Source organism: Carassius auratus, chromosome 24 (assembly GCF_003368295.1).
Source record: "Carassius auratus strain Wakin chromosome 24, ASM336829v1, whole genome shotgun sequence".
Taxonomy (NCBI): domain Eukaryota; kingdom Metazoa; phylum Chordata; class Actinopteri; order Cypriniformes; family Cyprinidae; genus Carassius; species Carassius auratus.
Window position 1 is genome coordinate 16,779,529 of NC_039266.1, and position 18,540 is coordinate 16,798,068.

At 34.8% G+C, this 18,540-nt stretch overlaps 1 long non-coding RNA gene across 2 annotated transcripts in view; it reads right to left on the reverse strand.

Moving 5' to 3' along the window:
• Positions 1–727: 727 nt before the first annotated feature.
• LOC113042440 (uncharacterized) overlaps positions 728–18,540 on the reverse strand; it is a 54,842-nt gene continuing 37,029 nt past the window's right edge. For both annotated transcript variants that reach the window (XR_003275579.1, XR_003275578.1), the window contains exons 3-4: positions 4,134–4,211; positions 728–754 (exon numbers count right to left, since the gene is read on the reverse strand). This is a non-coding gene — a long non-coding RNA (uncharacterized LOC113042440). The remainder of the gene's footprint in view (positions 755–4,133; positions 4,212–18,540) is intronic.

The window sequence follows — 18,540 nt, forward strand, 5'->3', positions numbered from 1 at the left end:
GGCTCCACATTGCCAACTGTTAATAGGCTTAAGCCCGGACCCATTGTCTTTCATCATGGCGGTGGGTCTGCTTGTCCATACTAGCCTGCCAGACCAACAGTTTTCACACGTATGTATAGTTGGAAAGAAGTGGAGCAGATGTGGCTTTCATCTCCCCTGACAAAGTTTCTCTAGAAACACAAACACTCCCAAAAACTAAGTTTAATTCTCTGAGGCAGGGTATGATCCATTTTTTACAGTGGGCTCCCCGCGTTCGCAATGAAACAACGACCCTACTGTTTGGCATTGCAGTCTGTATTTATTTTCAATCCATCCTTTCTTCTTTCTCTCATCTTTTAATTAATTTTTTATCCCCTGCGTGCGACTGGAGCCTCTCGCTAGCCCGGTCTCCTGTCGGGACGTAATATTATTCTCAAGCGTAAATGAAGACAAAGAATTTTTCAAATCACCTCCAGTCAAGCACCATGATTTGTTTTATTCATCCTCGTCCAACCCCTTTTTTCCCCCACATCCTCTTGTCAATTTTGCATGTGTTGCCTGGTGTGAAGCCCTTCTCTGCTGTTTGTCCCACATGAGGGCTGTAACTTTCATGCCGTTTTAGCATGCAAGTTCGCTGCCGATCTCCCTCTAGGTCAACGTCTCCTTTGGTCTGAGGGCAACTGTCCCATCTGCCTGCATCATAAGCTCCAAAAACAACTCCAGTCTTTTTTCCAAGGATTTTTTTTTTTTAATCACTTGCAATGAGGATTTGAGTCTGTTGAAAGCATATGCACAAGATACAGGCATAATTATTTATTTTACTTTGTGTTTTTAATTAACAGTGCAGTGTGTCCACATGTGGTTTATTCAAGTTTAGCTTGTGGCATCTTATACTTACCATGATGCGAGGAAGGTAAGCTGTGTCCCACTGTATTCAACACATGTGTGTGTGTGTTACACGTAATACACACATGTGTGTGTGTGTGTGTGTGTTTTGTATTATAATTCATGTATTTTATAAACTGAAATTTTAAGAATGAATTTCACAATTCTTAATAAAATAAATTATAGATTTTTTTATGACGTCTCTTATGCTCACCAGGGCTGCATTTATTTGATTAAAAATACTGTAAAACATAAAAAAAAAAGAGTAAAACAAAAATTTTATTAAATATTATTCATTTGAAATCATTGAAATCAACTATTTTAAGATATTTTAAAATGTAATTTATCCCTGTGATGGCCAGGCTTAATTTTCTGGCAGCCTTCACTCCAGTTTTCAGTGCCATTTGATCCTTTAGAAATCATTCTAATATGCAGATGTGTCTTGTATTATAATTCATGTATTTTATAAACTGAAATTTTAAGAATGAATTTCACTTTTGATGAATTTAATGTGTCCTTGTTGAAAAGGTTTTTTTTTTTGTTTTTTGTTTTTTACACAAATAACCTTATCAACCTTACATTTTTTAAATCAGATCTGTGATTTCCATTTAGCTTAACATTATTCATATTTGAAAAAATTTGACAGGAAAATGTTTAAAATTTAGTATTAACACAAAACAGTTGTCAACATTGCAAAACAGTATTTTCTTATATTTATTTCTTTTTTATTTCTTTTTTTTTAAATACACAATTAAACTCTGTTTTTACCTTTGCATTAAATTAGTTATGTAAGTATTATAATACTGTTTATGAAACCCAGAAATGGGGTTTATTCGCTTTGACAAAATAAAATTTACCTTCCATTTAGAAATAAATAAATAAATTGCACTTGCATTAAATAGATTTTTTACATGCAGCTTTGAATGCTGGGCCCCATAAAATAATGTAGAAATTTTTACAAAATTGCATTCTGTTTGCTAGAAAAAGGGAGCAACACATCTTACCCAACTTTTTACCTACTGTTCCAGCACTTGAAAACATTGTTTTCACTTTCAGTAAGCTGGACTACTGTGGCCATTGTACTGCATCAGCCGGCAGTAATACACTAGTGCTATCAACACATACAAGAGTTTGTAAACTTGACCTTGACTTGACATTTAAAGCCCTTTCTTTTGGTCTAGACTTGTTTTCAATTACAGCACCCCGCCCCCCATCCCAAAGTGCCATCAAACGGGTCTCCGATGTATATTTCTGAGGTTGCTCGGCCTGCTTGACACATACAGAACGTAAAACAGGTACAGATCTCTCAACCTCAGTGGCAGCAAAGACGAATGTACTTCACTGGACCAAATACCCAAATGGACACAGCCTTAATGTGTTACCCACATAGGAAATTAAGACTTTTTTTCAGTTTAGATACTTCATTCAGAGCGGGATGTTCACACAGAGCTGTAATTAACTCTTTGATTGGACATTAATTGTGAACAAAACTGAAATGTCTAATTCCTTAATGCCCTGCTCATACAATATGCTCTGTATTATAAGCCAAGCTGTCTTTTGTAATTAGCACAAAAAAGCACTGTGAGATCATGTGAAGAGTAGTCTGAGATTACTGACCCGATTAATTGCTAACTGATGAATTATTCCCCATTATCTGCTACTTGCTAATTGCAAAGACTAAAGAGTTTATTTAAACAAATTAACTAATTGCTCTCTCTGTTTTTCAGCTGCCGGAGGGATGATAAAATGTAAATGAGAGAGTCATTACCAATTCTTGGCATCTATGCAGTGCTTCATTGCCTTATCAAACTGCGTTTTACAATGTATGACTAATGCACTCTAATAATTTATCTTTCCTGATCATATTAAAGTTCATTGATTCAAGGCTCTGATTGCCAAGCCGGGCTGGCAACTGTTACAAATGCATCTAAAAAGTGACCGATCAAGAGAAATGTACTGCCATTCTTCCATCAGCGTAAAGGTTGTGGGTCTCACAGCAAAGTGAAAATGGCAGACACCTTCTACATGGAGAGGAACAGACCTTTTGTGCACGAATGACCTAAAGGTTGATGAATTTGTTGCCTTGTTTTTCCTCATCTGTGCTGCTCCCCGGAAACAGACCTTGCTGTTGAGTTTTATGAATGAATGCGTTTTAAATACCTTATCTGATTTCCATTAAAAAAGTTGTTGTTGTTGTTTTTCATATTCTCTTTTAAACAGCCAAACAACTTGTGTTATATCTAGGAATTAAGATTTTTTTACTTAATAGAGGTTCTCCCACTTTTGGACACAAAACTTTGTAGTACAGAATGATGCATTATCATGTTTATTATATTTGATCCTTTTTTGTAAGGAAAGAAATATTGAATTTCATGGGTAAAAATAAAAAGTCAAGTGCACTGACCTTCAAAGGATTTTTTTACGAAATTAAATATTTTATTTAGCCAAAATACAATAAAGTGATATAAAAAAACATGTGTGTGTGTGTATATATATATATATGTGTGTGTGTGTGTGTTTCAAATAAATTCATTAAATATTTATCCTATTTTATACAACTTTCAATATAATGAATCACAGAGAAAAAGATTTCCACACAAAAAAAAAATCTGAACAGCTGATTTCAAAATTAATAATAATTTTACATTATTTATTGAGCACCAAATCAACATCATATAGTAATATAATTATTTAATATTACATATTTCTGAAGGATTCGTGTGACACTGAAGACTGAAGTAATATTTTTTTATTCGCATTTCATTTTTCAAAAAATTTATTTTAGTCACATTGATTAATTAAAAATGAAACATTTAATTTAAATAATGAATATTAGATTAATTCTGTAGATTAACACAAAATAAAAATGCAATTTAAAATGTGAGCCATGTTCCAGTTTGTTGCATACATATATACTGTATATAAAAAAAATACCAAAAACTGCTGTCAGTTTATATTAAAATGAACTAAAAATGTATTCAAAATTGTAAATTTCTGTGAACATTTGAACAAAATTAAAAGACCACACTAGCTAGCCATATAAACAGACATGCAAAAAGTGACAGTTTTTAAATTCGCAGGGCCTTTAAATATCCAAAACTAACATGCTGTAAAACAGAACTAAATGTGTGCCCTATTTCTACCATCTTACCCTCATCCAAGCAGTCAAGAAGCATTCTACAACATTAAGGTTTGTCCCAGAGGACATGAAGGTGCATAAATCAGATATAACATACTCTGTAGGTGACAAAGGGATGTGTTTTACTGACCCAGATCCACCTTTGCTTCGCTGGAGCAGGTCATAAACATCTTGTGTATGCGTACCCATGATCGGCCCACATCAAAATCTGTCAAATGAAAAAAAAAAAAACACATTGAGATGACAGGGTGACATCATCCCAAGCCTGAAAGAAAACATCTGCGTAAAAGCATAATTTCTCCATTGGCTGATTAGTAGCTGAAGGGTGAGGTGTAAAGATCCCCATCGGACAGGAGAGCTGAGAGCAACATACACGATCAATATATCAATATGCATTTAAAGGGTCCGGGTTGGACCTCTAATCAGGATTACAGGGAGCCTGAACAGCATTACCCTCAAATCAATTAACAAATGATATGTACTCCACTGATACGTGTTCATCATGCGACTTTACTGAAGATCGGCCGGCTGCCTGTCACATGCCAGACCAGTCACGGGCCGTTTTGTACCAGCTCAGCAAGCCCTTATCTCCTGACACCGGCATCTGTTTTATAGACTCCAGCCATGGTCCAAACAACAGCATTTCCATGCTGTGCCTGCTGGTGTACAATCAAAAAATGTCAGCTTACAATGCGCATTCTTATTCAAATGTAGTCGAGACAAAAGGGTTGATTTCTGGATGCAAGGCCGTGAGGCCCGGCTAATCCTCTCTGGGCTGTGTTACGCTTTAGCGTCCCGATTCTCTCGAGTCAGACGGGACACACTCAAGTTCTCATCACCTCCCAGCAGCTCTATATAGTCACAACAGTACTGAGAATTCATTCTTGACTCTTAGCTTTTAAAAGCATTTAACACAGTCTGTTGCGTATTTTAAATACAGCCGAATAGAGGGACAAATCAGGAGCCTGTTTGGCCAGGTAAAAAAAAAGGAAAAGCTGGACTTTTGTTTGTTTTGTATCCATGATTTTTTTTTTTCCTTCCAAGCAGGAAAAACTGAACGGAGGAGGACATGCAGATAATCCTCCCCATGCGGTCTAATCCCTGCCAACTTAGAGATAGGCCGAAGCAATAAGAATCCCATTTCTAGGGAATATTTCATAGTTTAATACGATAGATATCTGGGGTCTAATGTGAACTAAAATATCACCGGCCAACTAAACTGCATTTTGAAAGAAGAAAAACAGATTGATTGTGATGTGTGCTAAAACTTCATGGAAATTAGTCTGCACAGAACTGCATTGCAAGCACAATAAGTTGCATAAGATGCACTTCAGTTCGTTTTTGTGTTGAAACATTGTCTGCATATCTGTCATAACAAAAAACTTCAGAAAATACTGAAATTACTGACAAACAATTACTGAGAAACTGCTGACAGTTTCTCACACATATCACGCATCTGCTGCACAAAATCAACTTCAATTTCTGAAAGCCACATTAGTGCATTAAGCATAATATCATTACAGTATATACATTTTCTATATTTATAACCTTTTTTTTTTTTTGGTTTCCCAGAGATGGACCACAGTACAGTAAGTCCAATTTAAAAAGCTGCTACAAACAAACCAATCAATACATCTATTGTCAGATGTGCATCTTTAGCTACACTGAATAGTAACTTATTTACCCTAACAGCTTTATGGTGCTTTATGTGCAAGATAAATTAATATAAGATGATTTGTTTATCTAGACTTAAAAACTTTAGAATAAAACATGCATATGAAATATAAAATATGCATGTTTGATGCCGTTATATTGTTTGGAATAATTGGTTCTAATAAATATTTACCAATCCCATCACTCCTGACTAGATTAGATTTGCACAAATTAGTATGAATTTCTTTCTAGTACAAAAAAACTTGTCATATTATATAAATCTAGCTATCACCTAACATATCACAACCATTACAGCTGTCTGTCTCAAATTACTTTTATTTAACTGATGTCAGACTTAGAAGTGGATCTCTAATTAAATACTACATAAACTGAACACTGAGTGATGGACCATTTCAACAAATAAATAAAAACAGGACTTTTCTTTCGAATATCTGGCCTAATTCTGATTTATTAAAAGCATAAAACATGTGCATTCGGACACTAATAACCTCAACAGTAAACATGGATCAATATGTCTTAATCTAACATTTGAGATCTCACAAGAAATCCAGCAAAGATAAAAAAAAAAATGAAATAATGCTTAGATTGACCTTTGAGGGGCTCACTGATCGAATTAGAATTCAGCACTGACCAGGCAGAAACTTTATTTGCAGGTCAGGGTGAATGCTATTAAATACCCAGACAAAAATGACCTTGACTTTTTGATGCTGTGGTGTAAAGGTTGAGAGCTTGGCTTCTTCAGGCTCTTGAGCAAAGACAGTCTAGGAATAAATGTGGAGAATGCATTAAAAACTGCAAATGCATGTGGTATCAGCATTATAAGCAATGTTTATCCTTTATGGTCTCTATGCTATGCCAAACATTGATTTGGTTTTAATTATTTCTAGCTATATGGAATGAACGAGGGGTCAGATCAATCAAGAGAAAACAGTTTGACTACAAAGAGACTGTGTGTTATTGGAAGGGAGCTCATCTTTTTGACTGAAAATCAACTTACAAAGTATTCTTTTTTCTCTTTCTCTCTGCAACAAGGTTTGGATGCTGTTAGGTCTCACTGCTCACAGGGAGACTGGAGCAAAATTGCATGTTTTCACCACTGCCCACCACCCCGTCTATCTCCCTCCAAAGCAAATGAGGCCCAGACAGGAATCAGCAGAGGAGATTCACACTGCATGAATCCGTAATACATCAACACCGGCGAGCCACCGGCAGCCATGCTGCTTCAGAAATTACATTTTACACTTGTGCTGAAAAAACGAGCCAGTGGTTATAAAATACCAAAAACTGAAAAAAACTGATAACGTGGTTGCAGAATGATTCATAAATCTATATCATGATAATATCAAAACAATTACCACAACATTAAGTTTTTAGTTATGTTACTCACTCATAAAATAGGGACATTTAAAACAGATTGGTTTGGGATCATTAAAAGATATATATGTATAAGATGTATCCACTGTATATATATATATACTTTTATTCAAGAATGCAAACAATAAAAAAATCAAAATAAATGCTGTTCTTTTGTACTTTCTCTTCATCAAAGAATCCTGAAAAAAAAATTACTGCATATATCTTAAGCAGAATATCAGCATATTGCAATGATTTCTGAAGGATCATATGACACCATAGACTGGAGTATAATAAACATAATTCAGTTTTGCATTCATATAATTAAAATGCATTTTGAAAAAAATTGAAAAAAGTTACTTATAATATTTAAAAATATTACTGTTTCTATAGTTTTTGATCAAATTATTTGATTTTTTTTAACAGTATAGACTTTTTCTATGACAGGTTTCACACAAAAAAAATTTTTTACATGATAAAATACTAAATTCACACTATTTTAGTTCTAAGATTTATCTGTTTAAGATTTTTAAAAATGTTTATATATATATATATATATATATATATATATATATATATATATATATATATATATATATATATATATATATACATATATATATATATACATATACATATATATATATATATATATATATATATATACATACATACATACATATACACATATATATATATATATATATATATATTACTCTGCATATAATAAAACTCCTCACGTGAACATGCAAATGCATCGGAATCTTGCCTTACAGTATTTGCAAATCGCCCCCATCACTCTTACGTCCAGCTGGACGTTTGTTTCTCATCTGGAATAACAGTGGCACTAGTCAATATCCATATACATCTACATTTAAACAATGAGACTATCAGGTGAATAACAGCAGCGGGACAGCAAGTCAATACGACTATGAAAGATCTCCAATAATCAACACAATTAAAGTCACGGCATCTCTGATACATCTGCCTATCTTACTGACAGCGGCTGCTTTCAGTCACTGCATATCAACCCTAAAGTAAATCATCACTCCAAATGAAACCAGCATTATCACTAAAGAACACGCAACTTTATCCAGACCTGCCTTACTGCGTATGTGAAGAGAAACAGACAGCGGTTTCCAGTGCAGTGCAGTCTTCATGCATTATCAATTGATAAAATGAAGCTCATAAATCAAATTAGAGGGACAAAAATTCAGAACTTGGTCGGTGCACATTAAGATGCAACCAGACTGATGAAAATGATTAACGTGGGGGATTAAAATATTGACGTTTCTACAGAGTGGTTTGCCACTATAGAACAGGCTTCTCGGTTTCATTTCCTCAGCGAGATCCCTGTCAACGACTGTGTGGCACTGTTATAGCAATCAATGCAAGTCTGGCCTACAAACACAGAGCTGTATTTTTTATCCCTGTTGCCACTGAGCATCTGTTCAAAGTGAGCCATTATACAGCATCATGTATAAACATATTAGCACCCGGAGAGGGAAATAAATCTGCCCTCTTTTCACTTGCACACATTCTATTTCCATAATATGCTTTATTAGATTTTTTTGTGTGCACGTCTGAGCTTTGGGTGAACAAGGCGTCCCCTCCAGCACAGGCTCTTGAAGAGGTCAGTCCCAGGTCAGGGCCAAATTGTCAATGTACTGAGGTTACGAGCATCATACTGTAGCTTGCAATTAATGCAGGAAAAATTAATCAATAACATAGAGGGTGCTTTTAACAATATTGGAGCATGCAGAGCTGGATTTTGTGGCATATATTGTAAAAAACAAACAAACAAAAAAACCAGACAGACTTACAACATTTTCTGATGATTTTTGTTTAAATACTTTTCCTTTGTTAAATACCTCTACAATGTTAAGGGACAGTTTACACAAAAATTTAAACTGTCATCATTTGCTCACCCTCATGCTATTGTAAATCTGCTTGATCATTTTTGTGCACAAAATTAGCTATTTAGCTGCTGTTTTTCCTCACAATAAAAAATAAATAGTGACCATGTACAGCTGTGGTCACCATACACTTTCATAACATGGAAAAGAGCAGAACAACTTCTTTGTGTTGTGCACGAAAGTCATTAAATGTGAGTAAATGGTAACAATTTATTTTTGTCTGAACTGTTCCTCTAAAATGTACTAACAAATATTAATAAAATTGGATTGATTTCTCTGAAAAACAAAAAAAATGTGGTTTTACCAAAACATCTTGACACAGTTATACTGTCTTAACCAATAGTATTGATTTGGGGGCGTGGCAAACTGTTGCTCCAACAAATTCAAGATATGGGGAGTGGTCAGGAACGGTTTGTTTTTTTAATATGTTTTAAATCAGTAATACTGCTTACTTGAAGCAGATGACAACAATGACATAGAGAACCAAAGTGCAGTTTATTTAGAATGATGATCTAAAAACATAAACATAAACTAAGAACTTAATCCATGACATGAAACCAAACACAAACATGAGTTTGACACTAAACAATGACCTGGAACAGAATACGTACTTCAGTACAAATGTGGCAAACATGAGGGCTTAAGTACAAAACTCCGGGTAATCACATGACAATCAACCAATGACTTGATTCTTACCCTACTATCATAAGCTGACTGGGAAAACATGCCTACATGCATTTTTGAAAAGTTGCATGATTTTTTTTTTTTTTTTTAGTTCATTGCGTGATTCATTGCCCAAATATTATGTCATGACCTCAAACACTGCATGATTTGTAAACTAACATATTTTGATGTTTAAATAACATAACCAGCTTCATATGTACAATATGGCTTTTCTAACATGGTAAACTTGTTCAGTAGCTCACCTGGTACAGAATTAGATCGTATGCGGTGTACTCAGATACCCCATATTGGTAAGGCCGGGCATACACTGTGCGATTTCTGTGCGATTTCGGCAAGGTACCAACACTGTACGAGAAGATCTCATGCGATGTAAAGTCAAAGCTCACGATTATTATGCGCTCACTGTACAGTCCGATCGTCGAGTTGCGATTTGACTGCTCACAATATACGTGGGGAATCAACACGTAGGATCCCTCAGATGTTTGTGGCTGTTTCAGAATAAACATGCTTTCCCGGGATAAACCATAGAGGGATAAACGCACTGCTTTGGTGATTTGCGCAATTCTGTGTGCTGAAACGTCAAAAATAAATAAATAAACAAAAAATAAACCCCTTCCTCCCAAGTGTCGAGGTAAGTTTAAAGACATGTCATAAGGCTGACATGTTACTGCAATAACTCCACAAATTTTCCCTCCATCACTTCAGTCCACACTACACACCGTGTCGCCATGGTTTCGTTTATGGTTTCGCACATGCGCAGTGAGGGAAACGCGGAAAACGGTTCCTAGCCCTGCTTCAATAGTGCGATACCTCACGAGAGGCGACCAAAATTTCTCACATGTCAGAAATCAATCCGACCAACCGATTGCCAGTCGGGAGAGGTTAATCGCCTCTCGTTTCCCCTTGTATACTTCACAAACACTGTATGACAAACGACACTGCTGAATATCGGCCCGACTCGAAAAAGAGTCGCACGAGTCAGAATTCGGCTCAAAATTGGATGAAAATCGCACAGTGTATGTCCGGCTTAAGTAACATGAAACACAAGTCAAGATAAAAAGAGCTAAAAGACATGTAAAAGGAAGCTAACAAGCAAACATTTTTATTTCAAGTTTCCTTTTTTAACACAATTGGTTAGCTTTAGAGTAGGGTTTAGTGTATGTGGTACAATCTTTCCAAACACAACTGACATTTTAATTTCTGAACTGGTCCTATATATACAATAACCAACACAATAAAACACTTAGTCTATCTTTTTAGATTAAACTAAATGCTCTTTTATCACCACTCACTGGATATTTCACTAAAAGTGTCGCAAAGTAATTCCATGTTTGGAAATGGCTTACTTCCACAATTAAAAAAAAGATAAGACTTCAGACAGAATTCTAGAAAATGAAACTAACTACATGGATTTAAAATGATTTATTAAATAAGTAAACATATATTTATTATTCAAATAAATATACAGATATTTCTAGTAGGCCTAATTATACTGATGTGGATGAAGCTCATTTTCAAAGCGAGCAGGGCAGCGTATCAGACACATGTCAAACATTGAGCTGTTTGATACACTGAGATATTTTAACGTCTAATTAAGCTCATTAACAGCTGATTAGCGATTGCCTTGCCCGTGGCAAAATAGGGCCTCCCATCATTTGGCCGACTTGAGTTAGCTGGCAGGGGAATAGGGCGTCCAGAGCTTAACAGGCCTGCTTTTGTCCACACTGACAACCAACATGAGGAGGCCAATGCTGTTTTATTAATTAGTCCCTTTGAAAGTTGAGCCATGTGGCTACACACATTACGACATTTGTGAGGCTGTTCCACACATACACACTTTTCCATCTCCCTTGCTCTCTCTTTATTTCTCTATGAACGACTGAGAACTGGTGGCCAATCATTACAGATCTTTCATAACGTGACCTTTGTGAGTCTGCTATTCTCAAGCACTGCCCCTGCCATGCCTACATCTACAAAGCTTTCACTTTTAATTAAACGCAAATGAGAATGTTTGCTTTGATGTAAATGAGAAAAACCTTAGGTCGTGCTCGTTCATTATTTTCAACATGTAAATAATTAGCTTTGTTTTGCAATTGGTGCCTGATGTTGACGCAGCAAACCCAAGGCAAAGATGCTTTTGTTTTTGTCACAACTTGTGCCTTGTTTATTTGCAGAGAAACCAATGATACTATCACACATGTGAGATTATGTTTTGACAAGACGTGTGCGTGGAGCGTTCAGGAGGCAGACGAGCTCGGGATTACGCGCTAATGTTAAATCTACATATGGTACAAGCAAAAATCAGCTTTAATGGGTCGGTAAATCCAAACTAATAGAGATTATTTCTAAGCTGATGAAAAATGAATACTGAATGTGAGGCTAGATTCAAATTGATGCTTAGTTTGGCTCATGAAAATGAACTACAATACGTTCTGTCCTCATTTTGAAATTAAGTCCAGTGCATGTTCAAAAACAACTGAAGAGAAACAACAAGAAGACTGAGCAAAACAAGTTATTGTAAATGACATCGTTTCAGCCATTTCATATTTTTCATATTAACATTATGAATCAGTACATTCCATCACAAAAACTGTCATGGTAATATCATAGTGATTCTAGGGTCAATTAGAGACATTTTCTCCCTTTTTTATACTCGTCTGAACCTACATTCACTGATCTCTCACATCAGCAGTTGCTCAAGACCTGGAGAATCTCCTAATTGACTTCTCACTGAACAAATAATTAGATGAGTTAAGTCATTAAGAGTACAAGATGAAGTGGTACCATGGAGATCTGTGGGTGACTGAAGACTGTAGCTCTCACGGTCGGTAACCAACTCATCCTACTCGGGCATGCAAACCTCTTTCTCTTGTGTTTTTCTCACTCTATAAACGCAATGGAGTCAAGACTTGCTAATCAATCCTGTTTGATCCACAGTAAACATCACAACAACACAGTCAGAAAAGTATGTCATCGAGCATTATTTTTATAATGGCTTGCATTAGAAAAGTAACATGTTAAATCCGTCGGATAAAGCTGCAGTCTGTCTGGCTGAAACAAGACAAAACAAGCACAAAAATCAGACAGCACAATCAGACAAAATATGGTTCAAATGTAAAAAATAAATAAATAAAAGACAAGAAAGAAAGTGCAATCTCCCAAACAGCACTACAATAATATATAGCGTGACCTCAGAGGAGGTAGGAATATCAGTGCTAGATATTGCATTGCTGAGAAGTCGCTGAGGGATGTAGCCATAGGTGGGAAATTGACTCAGAGGGCAGCACACCTGCTGTTCATGTGAAGTCCAAAGCCTCTTTGCTCAAGTACCAACTGGCCCAGATCAGATCCACAGCAGCAGGACAGCCAGAGCAGGGGATATATCCTGATGAAAAAGCCACCTTATCATTTGTAAGGTGGAACTAGTCATCAACATGTTCTCATCAACACTAAAGAAACGTGTTGTTTAGGGCAGTGCTTCTCAAATGGTTTTGGTTCAGGACATAGATTTTACATTGGGCATCACGTGGCACCCCAAACACAGGATCAAAACTGTTTATCATACAAGAGGTAACTAAAATGTCACATTCATGTGAGGTTCTACCTGATTTCTTGCTTCTGCCCAGTGACAAAAAAAAAAAAACTCAAAATGCCATCTAAGGTACTAAAATTTGTATCATACAAAAGGTCATTTAAAATTAAACACTGGAATGTATAAGTATTCTAAAACAGTATAGTGTCTGGTTAGATGATAATGCATGATTATTGATGCAACAATATTTAACATTTTATTAAACACTATTTAGTGTATTTTAAACACTATTTAGTCTAATTAACTACAAATCGAAACACAAAAAAAACTAATATTCGACTGTTTGAAATGCTACAGTACATCAATTTAGTCATCGAATACAGCATGATATTTTTTTATGAGATTTGGCAATATTATATTTAAAATTGTTATTAAATACAAGTTGGTATATGTTAAAATAAACATGTATAATACAAATCTCAATATCGACTGATACGATAATCTAAAACATTCTACAGTCTGATTAGAGGTAAGACATGATTAGGAATGCAACAATATTACAATTTCCTAAAAGTATTGTAATGTTATAGCCAATAACAATATTAAAATTATATTTTAATACATGCTATATTTACACATTATATATTAAATTTAAAATTTTGACCCTAAAAAAAATCTATCATTTCAAATGTTTCATGTACATTTAGGCATCACAACATCATAATGTACAAAATTGATATTTAAAGATTTGTAAAAATCACATTTAAGAGTCTTAAGTAAATTATTAGTGTTTTTAAAGCTTATCATTAGAAGTCAGAATAATAATCTACATGTAAAAATAAGGAAAATGAGCATGCACAAATAAAATGTCCAAAATCAACTGATACAATAAATTAAAAAAGCTAATGTTACATTTATTATTGTTATAGTATTATATTAAATATAAAGTATATTATGAATCCCTAAGCACGATAATAAAATTAACTGCATTCTGTTCTTTGCATTTAGCACAGCGTTGCACCCTTTTTTTTGTGGTGTGACAGCAGTTGAGAAGCATTGGTTAAAAATACATGTCTGGGCATTAGATATAATTTCTCAGAACGAGTGCAAAGGCTTCATTCTGTCTAATTTGGCCCATTTAGTCAATGTTCCCACTTCACAAGGGCTAAAGTCAGAACCAAACTAGTAATCTACATTATTCTGTGCTGTAGTGGAAACTGAAATTATCAGTTATATATAACACACACCACAATAGATTGTTGGCCATGTGAAAATCATGAGTATCCAATCACACAGGGACTATAAATCATTGATACGAGTCAATGTTGCACTCTCTTTTGCAACCACGTCTGGCAAAAACACATAGTGGACTTCAAGCCTCAGTTCAAGCAAAATGGTGATGGGTGAAATTCAGAAAGCCGCAATACAGTAGAAGCTTAGATTGTGCAAGTTATACAGTCAGAAAATTATGAGAAAATGCTGCTTTGAATTTGTACACTGCCAGGCTGAAGAATCCAAACCCCATGATACAGAGATGACTGGAATGGATTTGATTAATTTTAACTGTCATTAGCGTTCTCTTGAATAATACATTAATACTCGCATACGATGTGGGAGTTGTGCAAACATACTGTAGACAGCTGTCTAATTAAATTTCAGTGAAAGAAAGTTTCTACCCCTCTATCACAACAAGGCTTGTGCAATAGATATATTTAGTGTTCGTGTTGATGATCATGGCACAATTCAACCACAATCATAACTTGTGACTTATTAATAACAAGTCATTTTTGACAACTGAATGGGTAAAGAATAAATCGATCTTTATTTTACAAAATTATGCAAAATTATTAATATTCTTAAAAAGCACAGAGTCTGATTAGACCCAAGGCCTTTGACGTCAACAAAAAAATGGATAAATAATGTTAAATTTTATGCCGAATGAAGATAAATGGCAAATATTACAATTCTATTTAAAAAAAAATGTATGCAATCTTGTCTAAATAAATACAAATAACAAGAAATCAGTCATTTTAAATAATAGAAGTGAATTTAGACATCACAATGTTATAATGTATAGTATGACAAATGTATATTTATAGAAGTTTTTGAGATTGTGAAAATGTTATGGCCAGTGATGATAAATGGGCAATATAAAAAATTAAAATAAATAAATTCTATTTAAAAATGAATACATTTTGCCTAAATTAATACAAAAAGAAAATTTAGGCATCACAAAATTATAATAGTACAATATGAAAAAATATATTTATTTTGAGATTTGACTGAGTGACCTGAATAGTACATTAATACTCGTATATGGTGCAAGACAATAACTCCATATATAAAGTATTAAAAATTTTCTGCACATCAATAAAATGTCAAGCGTTGATGATCTTCATATCACAATTCAAGCCTTCAACTTTATTAATTACAAGCAATTCAGGACAAATTTAAGGGAAAACTAAACGAATGAGTAAAGAACAAATCACTCTTTATTTAACTAGACTTCTACTCAAGTCTCACTCTCAGATTTAGTTACTATCTGATACGAGTTTTAATTTGTGTACGCCGTTAGGATAGCAGTCTGTTGCCGAACCCGAACAAGGAGCAGAAACAAACAATGAACAACCATAATCTGGGGCTTGAATCGCAGGTCACCGGGGGGCTGCTTGCGCTGCCTCCCAGTAAGTGTTGTGATGTCAGCTCCTTTACACACTCGCCATCCATCTTACTGAAGCAATGGAGTCCACTGCGAAAAAAGAGAGAGGGAGAGAAAAACAATGGCTGAACGTATGTTTAGGGAAATAAATGAAATCTGAGGGTAAAGTACTCCTCCCCAGCTGCGAAATTTTTGACACCGAAATGGGAAACAAATGACGTAGGGGCCCCACTAGGCCACAGGAAGACAGCTGGGGGAACAAATGTCCTCTGATCTAAATGCCCTCTGGTTTTAAGCATCTAACCTACGAGCATTATGCCAGGGCCCGCTAGCTGCGGGAGAAAGGCTAACACAAGCCATTATGCTCCTCTGCTCGTTACCTGCGGAATAGAGACGAGAGAGAAGACAATGGAGCTCATCTTCAGCTATCCACACAGCACCTGAAGCAGAGCATGTCTTATTCCTCGCCCGAGGCCTTCCACCCCGTACAGGCTCGGATCACACCAAACAGTTCATCTTTAAAGCACGTCGCATGGAGACTCCACAGACATACTGATACCCAGGCTAAAGGTGCGAGGCTCTAGCACGCCTTTCTATCCCAGCATGCTAAGCTCAGAAAGATATAGGCTCTTAGATGAATACCCAGCAGCCACCTACGTTATAAATAATGGCTGAGACCCGTAAAAATACATTGTTAGCCATATCTGAAAACAGGAAAACAGGGGTTTAATGAAACAAAATGTCAAAATAAAATGCATTTACATTGAATTTTCCCCTAATGTTTCCTAAAACATAGTGTTTCCTAAAACCTTAAACTTAAATTATTTAAGAGCCTATTTTTTATTATTCAAACAAAAAAAGGTTTGTGCTTCTAACCACTATTTAAAGTGACTAATTTTACAGACATTTCCATTAAACCTAAAACACAACACAAAATACATTTAAAACAATAAAAATTAAATTAAATACAGAAAATTCCTCCACATTAATGCAGTACACTGTGCCCTATCTTTACCTATTTTTTATTTTACCTAAAAAACATTTGTGCTACTCATGGTGAATGTTGTTCCCCAAACCCTCATCCCTAACTATTAAACCACTACTTAAAGCATATATTTTAAATTATTCAACCTAAAAAAAAAAAACAACACACACTTTCTCCTATTTTTGGTACACTTTTTTTCTATTTTTTTTACTAGCCTTAAACCATTAACCCTAAATATTTAACCACTAATTAAAGCGTCAATTTTAAAATAATTAATTCCAGACATATTTGTGCTATTTTTTGTTGTTGTAAATAATCATTTATAAATATAATCTGAAATATTTAACAGTAGAGTATGAAAATCCTTCTCTGTAAAAACTATAATAATAATAAAATGGAATTCCAAATATAACTAACATTAATGACATCAGCCATATTATTTACATTTAAAGAATCAGTTTGATCTTTATTCTCACATGTATTTGCATATCAAATTGTGAATGTGAAGATGTGTGTAATGTTGTCTGATGATTCTTGCCCAACAAGAAATAAAAGCCTGAAACCTAAGCCTCGTGAAACTTTAACGTTCTGCTTTTGCAGGCATACATGCACTGTTATGAATCTAATTATGAATAAACATCTTGAATGGACACCAATTGAATAATACAGTGACTTGCATTGATTCTAAAGGTAGTGTGAGGCAGTGCAGCTCTGTTCATTTTGTTCCATCATTTCAAAACTCTTTGATTTCTCCTCTGCCTCTTGAATCATTTCCTCTCAGTTCTGTCTCTGGCCTCCAAGTCTTCAAAACAATCTTCTCTCCCAAAACCCTCATAAATTAAAGAACGGCACTGGTCTTCACAGCAGCTGATGTAATTAACCATGTCTTCTTCACACTTCTCCTACAAGGCTTCTCTTTGTTCTCCAACAGAGCATCTAAGCTTCCCTTTTAGTCATGAGCCATCTAAATGGGAGTGAATCTTATCCTTCATAAACGCTGTGACAAGCTCACCTTATTTTAACTATGTAAGATATGATAATATGAACCCTCTGTCAAAGGAGCATCATGCGGGTGCAGTTTCATTTAGGATTTTTCTCTCTTCTAGACATTTCTTGCACATAACATTGCTCATAAATCACGCTGTTGTTCATCACACAAACAAAATATCACTTCAAGGAGAATTTTCAAAAATATAAAATAGATGCTGTGTAAGTACTACCAGTGTTTTCACAAAAGGGAAAAACCTAAATATGATTCCTCAAAGCTGGAGGAAAAACAGCAGACTAAAAAAACAAATTGAGAAAAAATATTATTTGTAAAGTACTAATAATAATCATTCTAAACAATTGCACACACAAAAAAAAATAAAATATTAACTTATTTAAACATGAAAAAGAAATATAATAGCAAAAAATAAAAAATAAAATAATATAATAAATATAATTCCAAATAAATAAATAAAAATTGGTGTGGCAGGTAAAAATATCAGCAAGGCTACTAAAACAAAAATAAACAAATGCACCACTAACCCTACAGCAACAATGTAAACACTGTAAAATTGTATATGTATATGCACATGAGGTATGTGTGATCTGATGTTCTGTCTGGTTTTGCTGCATTGCATTCTGAAAGTCATTGTCTTGTTAAAGGCTGGCCCTAAAGCACTTCTAATTTCCACGGTCTACCTATGCCTCCTATTGGCCTGTTTCATTCAGTCACCCTACACTGCATGC